The sequence below is a fragment of the Gossypium hirsutum genome, chromosome A03, assembly GCF_007990345.1.
Source record: "Gossypium hirsutum isolate 1008001.06 chromosome A03, Gossypium_hirsutum_v2.1, whole genome shotgun sequence".
Classification (NCBI taxonomy): Eukaryota; Viridiplantae; Streptophyta; class Magnoliopsida; order Malvales; family Malvaceae; genus Gossypium; species Gossypium hirsutum.
The window spans coordinates 69187427-69199423 of record NC_053426.1 but is presented as its reverse complement, the minus strand read 5'-3'; positions in this window follow the sequence as shown (position 1 = coordinate 69199423).

Here is an 11997-nt window from a genome sequence, read left to right as displayed (position 1 = left end):
CCTCCAATTTAAAATTTCATAGCAATTAGACACCTCTAGCTTCTAGAACACATATTTTGCACCTATTTCAATTTAGTTCTATTAGTCAAATTAGACACCTTACCGATAAAATTTCTTAACGAAATTTTCACGCAACCATTCAATCATACTATAAACCTTAAAATAATATCACAATAAATATTTTTACTTCGGATTCATGGTCCCGAAACCACTGTTCCATTTTGACCCTAAAACGGGCTATTACAACTCTCCCCCTTAGGGATTTTTGTCCCTCAAAATTTTACCAAAAAAGAGGTTTGAGTGTTGTTTTCTCATAGCTCTCTCGGGTTCCCACGTAGCTTCTTCGACCCCATGTCTTTGCCACAAAACTTTCACTAGGGCTATAGGTTTATTTCTCAACTGTTTAACTTCCCGAGCTAAAATCTTGATCAGTTCCTCACCATAAGTCATATCAGGTCGAATCTCAATCTCTATCAGAGAAATCATATGTGAGGGATCAGAACGGTGTCATCACAACATCGACACATGAAACACATTATGAATCCTTTATAACTCTGTCAGTAAAGCTAACCGATATGGCACTGGCCCTATTCTCTCAATAATCTCATACGGCCCAATGAAACGTGGACTTAACTTGCCTTTACGGCCAAATCTCAGAATATTCTTCCACGGAGATACTTTCAGAAATACCTCATAACCAACTTGAAATTCAATTTCTTTTCTTTTCAAATCTACGTATGACTTTTGTCGATCAGAAGCAGCTTTCAAGCAATCACGGATTACATTCACTTTTTCTTCAGTTTTTCTAACCAAGTCAACCCCATGAATTTGACTCTCACTGAACTCGATCCAGTACAATAGAGTTCGACACTTATGGTCATACAATGCTTCATACGATGCCATATTTATACTCGATTGAAAACTATTGTTGTAAGCAAATTCGACCAATGGTAGATATTTCTCCCAACTACCTTTGAATTCTAGAACACAACATCAGAGCATATTTTCAAGAATCTGGATTACTCTTTCGGATTGACCGTCAGTTTGTGGATGAAATGCGGTACGAAAGTTTGATTTTGTGCCCAAATCCTCTTGCAAGTTTTTCCAAAATCGAGACGTAAACCTCAAATCTCTATTCAAAATAATAGAAATAGACACCCTATGCAATCTCACAATTTCAACAATGTATAATTCAGGTAGCTTATCAAGTGAATAGTCAATACGTATGTAACGCCCCTAACCCGTATCTGTCGCCGGAGTAGGGTTACGAGGTATTACCAATCAATACACAATGTATAGCATACATTTATCAACCATAAAGCATTCATTCTCATAAATCATTCAACGCAATCACATTGTCCCTTATAAGGGCCTACGAAGGCCTTAAACATGCTTTGGAAGTGGTTCAAGACTAAACCGATATCATACAAAAATTTTGGAAACTTAGAAAAATTTCAACCAAACAAGGGTCACATGCCCATGTAAATAGGCCGTGTGCCTTACACGACTCCAGACACGCCCGTGTCTCAGGCCGTGTCGAAACAGGGCATACATACTGACTTGTATCACACGACCGAGGACACGCCCGTGTGCCAGACCGTGTGAAAATTGGAGGTTATACTGACTTATGCAACACAGCTATTTCACACCTCCGTGTGCCAATTAGGGGGTATACTGACTTGTACCACATGCCCAATCACACGCCCGTGTGTGAGACCCTATGGGGCATACTGACTTCATTTTAAAATCATCACGAGGGGACACACAACCGTGTAACATGACCGTGTGTCACACACGGCTGAGACATACACCCGTGTAGACAAAAATAGGTCATTTGCAAGGCCAATTTGCCACCCCAACTCATGCTCACCTAAACAATCAAAATGGTACAATTTTATCATTCAATTAGGCAGCCAAAATCATCAACCAGATGCACAATTTATACAATATCCATTTCAACCAATTTCAATACTCAATTCAATGTCATTTACCTAATCAAATACTTATCAACTCAACTTCTAAAACCGTACTTCATCAAAGCATTTCTGAAACATTTAAACTCCACAAAACAATTAGCCATATTCATACCAAACATGCATCAATATTAACATCATTTACAAGCCAACTTTCATGGCTATAATCACAACCAAAATACCATATCTAGCCTATACATGCCGTATACCATAAATACACAACTCAAAAGTACTAAATATATGTCCGATAGTGCAATGATGTTCCCAACGACTTCCAGATCTGAGCTAGCCTTGATGCACAATAAAACATAGAAAAATAACATGAAGTAAGCTTCATAGCTTAGTAAGCTCATATGTAAATAACTTAATTCATCGAATAAATATAAATCAACCAATTTCCCATTAACTACAAACCTTTTTCATGTCTTAAAACATGACTAAATACCATCTCATTAAACTTTCTTTATTTAATACTCGAATAGGTTCTGCATATACCTATGTCGCCTCGTACTAACCTCTTTCTCAACCACATCATTCGCAACCATTCAAAATAGAAATTGGATACTTAATAGTCTCATACGATAAGTACTTATACCATGGCCTATAGCCAAATTAAGGTAACTTATCCAAAGAACAATTATCATATCCTGAAGCCAAATATCCGATATGCATGGCCCGAAGCCAAATCAGTATAACTCGCACCCCAAGTGCTAATATGATGGCCCGAAGCCAACTCAATTTATCATCTAATAACATGACACTAGTATCCAAATCTATTCCTAAAGTTCAACCGGAATTTCACACTTTCTATTTCTATCATCGAATGCATTCGTAGAGTCATTTTCACAATTCAAACATTATCCCAAAATCTCATAATCACATTTTATGCAATATCAAAGCTTTTAACATACTTTTATAATGAAATCACCACATACGAACTTACCTCGAGTATGAAAACGGCGAAATGAGTTAATTACTTTCCCCTGATCTAATTTCGGGTTCCTTTTTTCTTGATCTAAATATATTTAAAATTAACTTATTTAATCAACCATTCATTCAATTTAGTCCAAGACATACAATTTAGGCCTATTTGCACATTAGCCCTTAAACTTTTACATTTAATCAATTTAGTCCCTATTTCACAAATACACAAAATTCACACAATTTCAATAAACCCAAGCTTAGCCAAATTACCATAGTGCCCCTAGGAACCCATAACTTTCATTTATTTCACATTTTAGCCACTCAATTTGCACATTTCCCAAATTAATCTCTTTTTGACATTTTTGTCAAAAATCACTTTACAAAACTAGTTTAACTATCAACAACTATTCAAAATCCATCATCAACCATCAAGTTACTCAAGTATTCAACAATGGAAATATATTAAATCTTTAACAGTTTCAAAATTAAAGGCACGGGCTAGCTAGATTGAGCTGCAACGGTTACAAAAACATAGAAATCATAAAAAATCGAGCTAAAATCGTACCTTAATCAAGCTAAGAGTTGGCCGAACCTTTGAAACCCTTTAATGGAATTTTTCTGCTCTTATTTTCGACTAGAAGAAGATGATAACACCAAAAACTTGTTTTTGTTTTATTTATTTATCAATTATTTACTAAATGACTTAATTAACCGTATTACTAATTTAAAATTTCAATTATGCCATGCCATTATCATCCACCATCATATTAATGGTCTAATTACCATATAAGGACCTTAACTTTAAGGTTCTATAGCTATTAGACACCTTTAGCTAATAGAACAACACTTTTGTATTTTACACAATTTAGTCCTTTTTTCTCAAATTGACTAATCAAACGATAAAATTAGCTCACGAAATTTACACACATATCAAATAACATGTCGTAAATACCAAAAATAATATTAAAATAATTTTTTGACATTGGATTTGTGGTTCCAAAACCACTGTTCTGATTTAGCTAAAATCGGGTTGTTACAACATACCAGTATAAAATGAGCTGATTTTGTCAATCTATCAACCACAACCCAGACGACATCTTTATTTTTCAGAGTCAAAGGCAAACTCGACACAAGTCCATCGTAATCCTATTCCATTTCTACTCAGGTACCATCACTGGCTGGAGTAAACTCGAAGGCACTTGATGTTCGGCTTTTACTTGTTGACAAATCAAACATCTCAAAACAAACTCTGAAATATCTCGTTTCATACCTGACCACTAGTATAATTTCTTCAAATCATTATACATTTTAGTACTACCTGGATGAACTCATAAACAACCACTGTGCGTTTCATGCAAAATTTTCTGAATAAGTTCATCATTTTTCGGTACACATACTCTATCTCGGAACATCAAACAATCATCTGAATTGATCTGAAAGTCTGAATCACTGCCCGATTCACACTGAGATCTTTTAGTTTGCAATTCACTATCATTTTTCTAAGCTTCACGAATTTGCTGAAGAAATATTGGTCTAACTCTCCACTCGGCCAAATTTGAACTGTCATTAGACAAAGTCAATCTCGTACTCATAGCTCTCAAAGCAAACAAGGGCTTTATGCTCAAAGCATCTGCAACTACATTTACCTTTCCTGGATGATAGTCAATCACTAGCTCATAATCCTTCAGTAACTCGAGCCATCTCCGTTGTCACAAGTTTATATCTTTCTGAGTCATAAAGCATTTTAAACTCTTGTGATCAGTAAAGATATAGCATTTCTCACTATACAAATGATGACGCCAAATTTTCAAAGCAAAAACAATGGTGGCCAATTTCAAGTCGTACGTCGGATAATTCTTCTCATATGGTTTCAACTGTCTTGAGGCATAAGCTATCACTTTGCCTTTTGGCATCAACACACATTCCAAACCATTTAATGAAGCGTCACTATAAATTACAAATTCCTTTCCCGGTTCAAGCTGTGTTGAAACTGCTGCCTCAGTCAGTAATGCTTTCAATTTCTCAAAACTTTGCTGACATTTTTCGAACCATTCAAATTTAACATCTTTTTGCAACAACTTGGTCATAGGAGTAGCAATCATTGAAAATCCTTTGACAAAACGTCAGTAATAACCGACTAAACCCAAAAAGCTTCTAACTTCAGATACATTCCTTGGCGATTTTCATTCAACAATTGCTGAAATCCTACTTGGATCAACCCGAATACCATCACCTGAAACAATATGTCCCAAAAATCTGACATGCTCGGACTCATCTTGAGAATAAATCAGAATATCATCAATGAACACAACCACAAACTTATCTAAATATGGTCGAAAAATTCGATTCATCAAGCCCACAAAAACGACAGGTGCATTAGTTAGTTCGAAAGGCATAACAAGAAATTCATAATGCCCATACCTTGCCCTAAAAGCAATTTTCGGCACATCTGACTCTTTAACTCTCAACTGATAGTAGCCAGATCTCAAATCAATTTTTCAGAATACCATTGCTCCTCTTAACTGATCAAACAAGTCATCAATCCTCGAAAAAGGATACTTGTTCTTTATAGTCACCTTCTTGAGCTGTCGATAATCGATACAAAGTCTCATCAATCCATCTTTCTTCTTTACAAATAACACTGGAGCACCCTAGACATAAAAACTTGGTCTCGTAAAACCCTTATTTGTCCACTCTTACAACTAAGCTTTCAATTCTTTCAATTCAGTTGGAGCCATCCTATACGAAGCAATCGATAGTGGTGAAGTCCTAAGTACTAAATCAATAGCAAACTCAACCTCTCTAATCGAAGGTAACCCAAGAAACTCTTTTGGAAACACATCTAGATATTCACAGTCTACCGACACTGATTCAATTTTCAATTCAGACATTTTTGTATTCAACACACATGCAAGATAAGCTTCACAACCTTTCTTTACATACCTCTGAGCAGACATAAAAAAAATCACAGTCGGCAATTTACTTGATTCATTGGTTTCAACCCAATGAAATTCACCATTTTCACATTTCAATTCAATAGTTTTTTGTCTTCAATTTACTATGGCATCATGCAGTGTCAACCAGTCCATACCCAAAATAACATTGAATTCATCAAATGGCAACAACATTAAGTCAGCTAAAAAATAGTGACCTCGAATCATCAAAGGACAATTCTTGCAAACTTTATCAACTAGCACATATTTGCCTAAGGGGTTTGACACTTTAATCACAAACTCAATAAACTCAACAATCAAATTCTTACTAGATACCAAATTCACACAAACATAAGAATGAGTCAATCTAGGATCAATCAATGCAATAGCATTAGTATCATAAAGAGAAAATGTACTAGTAATCACATCGGGAGATGACGCATCCTCACAAGCACGAATGGCATAAGCTCTAGAAGGTGTTCTGGCCTCAGATCTCACAGCTGAATCCTTCGTCACACCTTTACTGCTAGTCCCATTTTCGGTATTTCTCGGTGGCCTACCCCTATTGGTAGTATTACTTGGTCTTGCACTCTGAAATTGTTCCTTCTCAGCCATCTCAGGGAAATCTCGGATAAAATGCTCTTGAGACTTGAAACAAGCTCGGTCATTCATCCTACACTCGTTAAGATGTCGTCTACCACAACACGGACATTCAGGTCTGTTAGAGCTAACATTACCCACACTTGCCATTAAAGTAGCTTGAGATTTAAGACCCGAATATTGTTTCTCGCAGTCTCTGTGTAAATACCCAATTAAAACGTTCAAACGAGAATACATTTCTCTATATTTCTTTAACTGATATTGGAATGACTTACTCATCGGCCTTTTTCATGCATCTTTAGCCTTATTCTCAGCCTTTCTTTTCTCTTTACTTAGCTCTTCGGCTTTACAAGCTCATTCAACCAATACAATAAATTCTTTTAGTTCCAAGATTCCAACTAACAGTTAGATGTCCTCATTCAGTCCATCTTCGAACATTTTATACATAATAGCCTCGGGGGAAACACACTCTCGGGCATACTTATTGAGCTTGACAAATTCTCGCTCATACTCTGCCACTGACATTCGGCCCTGTTTTAGCTCAAGAAATTCTTACATTTCTGATAGATGAACCGATGACTAATATATTTCTTTCAAAATTCCTCTTGAAAGAATTTTCATGTAACCCTCTCTCTCAGTACCACAGATATTAGTGTCTTCCACCGGTGATATACTGTGTCCCTCAATAATAATATAGCACATTTCAAGCATTCTTCGGGTGTACATGCTAACTCATCAAATATCCTAATAGTATTCTCAAGCCAAAACTCGGATCTCTCGGGTTCATCATCTACATTTACTCTAAATTCTCCGTCCCCTTGCTTTCGAATCTTATCAACTGGAGGCTTATTCAGTCTTACCAATTCCATATCTTGAGGAGCTACAAGAATCAGTTGGGGATAAGGAGGGGGTGGATGATGCTGAGCATTTGGATTTGTTCGAACAAACTCCGAATACCACTCATTCATCATGTAGAGGAAGGCTTTTCTAGCCCCTCCTCACTGATTGACCGTGGGAGGTCTATTTTCAAATGATAATACCCCTTGAGCAGGAGCCGGTGCATTACTTTTTACATCATCAGCTACAACTCAATCGGGATTCATATACTATATGAAAACACAGTTTAAAATTGTCAGGAGTCATCACACTATCAGAGTTCATATATGGCATGTATAGCAAGACTCTTACACACGTTATACTAGTCCGAGAATCAACTAAACTGCAGCTCTAATACCACTAAATGTAACACCCCTTGTCCATATTCGACGCCAGAACAGGGTACTAGGCATTATTGTACTTACCACACAAACAATCATACAATTTCGAGTCATAAATTTGTGTCCAAATTAAAACCATTCACATTCATTCATAAAGTCTCTAGCACGAGCCTACGAGATTGAAAACGTGCATTGGAAGTGGTTCGAAGCTAAACGGAGAACTTTAGAAAATTTTACAAAACTTAGAAATTTTTTTAATAAACAGGGGTCACACGCCTATGTGGACATGGGACACGTCCATGTGGGCAGGCCGTGTGGTCACACACGTCGATGTCCCGAACCCTTGTAACTCTCTGTTTGTCACCCAAGAACAAATTGAAGACAAACGGCCAAGTCACACGCCCGTGTGCTAGGCCGTGTGGTCAATTTAAAATTTATGATTTTTCATTAAATAGGTGCAGACTTCACACGGCTAGGGCACACGCTTGAGTTTGAGGCCGTGTCGTCTACACAGTTGAAACACACACCCATGTGCTCAATTCTGAGCATTTTGTTTCTCAAAACTAATGTGCAGGGGACACACGACCTAAACACATGACCGTGGGGCAAGCCATGTGTCGCACACAGCGTAGACACACGCTCATATGGACAAAAATAAGGCTATTTACCAAGCCATTTTGCCACCCTTTAATGCATACACCTACACAACATAACATAGCACCAACCTAAGCATATACATACAACCAACATCCATAACCAAGACATCAACACATCATTCATGAAATGCATCATTATATAAATATACTTATAGCCAATATTAGCCCATTTCAAATGGCGTTATACAAAATGAACTTCTACCCAATATAAGCCAACACATTTGGCCAAATCAATTATGGCACATTGAAAAATGACCAAGTCCCCTATACATGCCATAACTCAAAATTTTGAATTCATTAATACCAAAATAATTGTTGATAGTGTGAGTGGATCTCTGACGGTCTCCGAACACTGAGCTAGCTTGGTGACACTACAAAAAAAAGGAAAGGAAAGGAAGAAGAGTAAGATATATAGCTTAGTAAGTTCTTATGCAAATAAAAAGCATGATAACCACACATTTAACATACAATTAACATGATGAAGATTAGCATGAACCTTATCAAAATCTCATAGGTATAACTTACTCAATCACAACCCTACTGATCGCGATTTTCGTGACAAGTAAGTTTTAAATATTTATGATTAATCAATCTTGAAACTAACTATTATCGTGATGTAGATAAGTGTACCTATCGAACAGTAGTATAGTTTTAGCAAGACCAGATTGTCGAACCCAAAGGAACTAAAAGTACTAGTAATGACTGTCTTTTTATTATCTAGCCTAAGAATAAGGTGGTTTTGTTTTAACTAACTAATTAACTAATCTAAGAATTCATAGAAAGTAGAATTGGGGGATTACTTTTGGAAAACGATTGAATTAAGATAATACCTAAGGAAAAATCCACCTAGACTTCACTTGTTATTCTGGCTCTGAATCGGACGATTTATTCATTTAACTTGTTCCGTAGAGATCCCTAAGTTATGTTATTATCCCTATTCAAGACTAATAACGTCTAATCCCTAGATTGAATAATTGGAACTTTTCTCTAATTAACGCCCTAAGGTTGCATTAACTCGATCTATGGATCCCCTTATTAGGTTTCACCCTAATCCAGCAAAATCTTGTCACCCTATCTCTAGGCGTGCAATCAACTTCGCTTAATTATGACAAATGTACTCTTAGACAGGGTTTATTCCTCCTCTGAATAAGAGTTTATCTTGAATCAGTATCTTGGGATATCAAAACAAGAATTAAGAACACATAGTTAAGAACAAGTTAAATATTTATCATACAATTCAGAAATTAATAATAAGATTCGTCTTAGGTTTCATCCCCCTTAGGTATTTAGGGGATTTAGTTCATAACTAAAAAGGAAAACATCTTAGAAGAATAATGAATACAAAACATAAAGAAAATCCAAAACTCCTGAAGGGAAATTGAAGGGAGATCTTCAGTCTTGAAGATGAATCCGGCTTCTGAGATGGATCAATCGGCTTCCCTTGAGCAGTTCCCTGCCTCCTTTTCTCTCTCTATGCCCTTTTCTTCCTCCTCTAGGGTGTATTTATAGGCTTTGGAATGCCTAAGAACCCTCGAAATTATCTTTTTCCGAATTGGACTCAACTTGGGCTCGGTATAGACACGCCCGTGTGCGATTATTTCAGGTCGTTCTCGAACCTGTTAGAATGGCACGAGCATGTGTTCTAACCATGTGAGTCGTGCTTCAATTCTGCCAAATTGACACGGCCGTGTGGTCTGCCCATGATAGGAAGTCCAGGCCGTGTTGATTTCGTACTTTAGCCTATTTTCTCCGTTTTTGGCCCGTTTCTCGTTCCTTTCGCTCTCCTATGCTCTCCTAAGTATAAAATATGAAATTAAGGCATTAGGAGCATCGAATTCACCAATTCTAGGGAAAAATCATCCATAAAAATGTGTTAAGCATGAGGTAAAAATATGTATAAATTACGGTTTATCAAATACCCCTACACTTAAGCATTTGCTTGTCCTCAAGCAAAATTCTCAACTCCTAATCAAAATAAATTATTTTTAACTTATAATCTCTATCGAAAATATCTCAAACTAATTAATGAGTAGTCGTACATTGAGAATTCAACTAAAAGAATATTAGAGCTTCAAACATTCCAAGTTGAATATTTAATCATTCAAAACTTAGGCATCTCCCCTTATTTAAGTGGTTACCTCGATTCAAAATCTCACGGAGTTTAACATCCTCACTAAAGATTCACTCAAATCACTCAAAGTGTTTAAGGACAATGAAAGTAGCACTCATTAGTCAATATGAAAAAGTTATTACCATAGGCTTGCATGAAAGTCACATCTCCACCACTATAAATTGAGATGATACATCAATCAAAAGGTCTTTAGAGGGTTGTAACGTGGCTTTGGTTAGGAGGTGTGGTCACAAGCTGAAAGAAATGGTTAGAATCGAGATTGAATTGAAAAATCATTTAACTAGAAAAAGATTTAATCATCACTTGCATACAACAGAGCTTCTTCTCAGAATATGAAATTTAAATACTTAAGCTCAAAAACTAAAGATTACTACTAATGTGTATACATAGTTCTTTTTTTTTTTAATTACAAGTCAAATAACATAGACTAAATATTAAGAACAAGACATAGCTGAGCAACTATTTCAATTCAAATCTCGACAAAAATAGGGATCAAATTTAATTTAAGGGATTTCAACAATAATGGGTTAAGGGTTAATATTAAGGGTAATACAAGAAATGGCTTATTAGCTCAACGGGGTCTACTAAGGATTAATCGTAGAGGTAGGCTTTTCATGACATGAGTGGGTTAATCCTAATTGCCTTTCTCATTTTGAAATATCAAATCAAATAGTGTGGTATTGGCATGCATAATAAAGCAAGTTCTAGAATAACAGTTCAATACTGACGCATTTAAAACAATAATAAAAGTGAGCATGAAAGAATTAATAGATGCTCAAAAGGCTCAAAACTCTCACAAGAATTATGGATTTTTGATGTTTAAAACTTGTGAATTCCAACTCAAAGTAATACCTAAACTTTGGGGAAACAACCTAAAATTTTAAATTCTTAAAAATCAACTTATCATGCTTGATTCTCTAATGTCTTAAAGTTTAAACAATCAATGCATAAATGCCTATGTTTTAATTCAAGATATATCAATCAAAATCATAAATCAATCAAATTTTATCCTCAATATGATATGAGAGCTTTTCAAAAGAACAAGGCAATCATTTAGGGATTTTTCTGATAATTAAATGAATACCCCCCACACTTAAGATGTACATTGTCCTCAATATACAAAGATAGATATTTTGAAAAATATAAGTGTAAGTTCATAAGATAGGGAGAAAAGTGAAACTTCTTGAGTTAAAAATGGATGAAATTCCTGGATTAGCGAGAGCAAGTTGTTGGAAATAAAGCTGAAGGACAAACATGATTCTGAAGGACAAAAAGAGATTGGGGGGAACAATTTGATTGTAATCATAAAGATAAGCCATGTTTAAAAACAAAATAATCTTCAAAAATTAATAAAATAAAAATAAAATAAAATAGATAATCTAATTTTTCAAGTAGCACAACCAGTTCACATGCCCGTGTGGATCGTGTCCCGCCCGTGTTTGTCACGAAGTAAGATGTTATCACACGGCCTTCGGGCACGCCCATGTGTCTAGGCCGCGTGGCTACATGATCATGTTACACGATCGTGTGTAATGTGGTTCGCTTCTCCCACGGTCGTGTAGC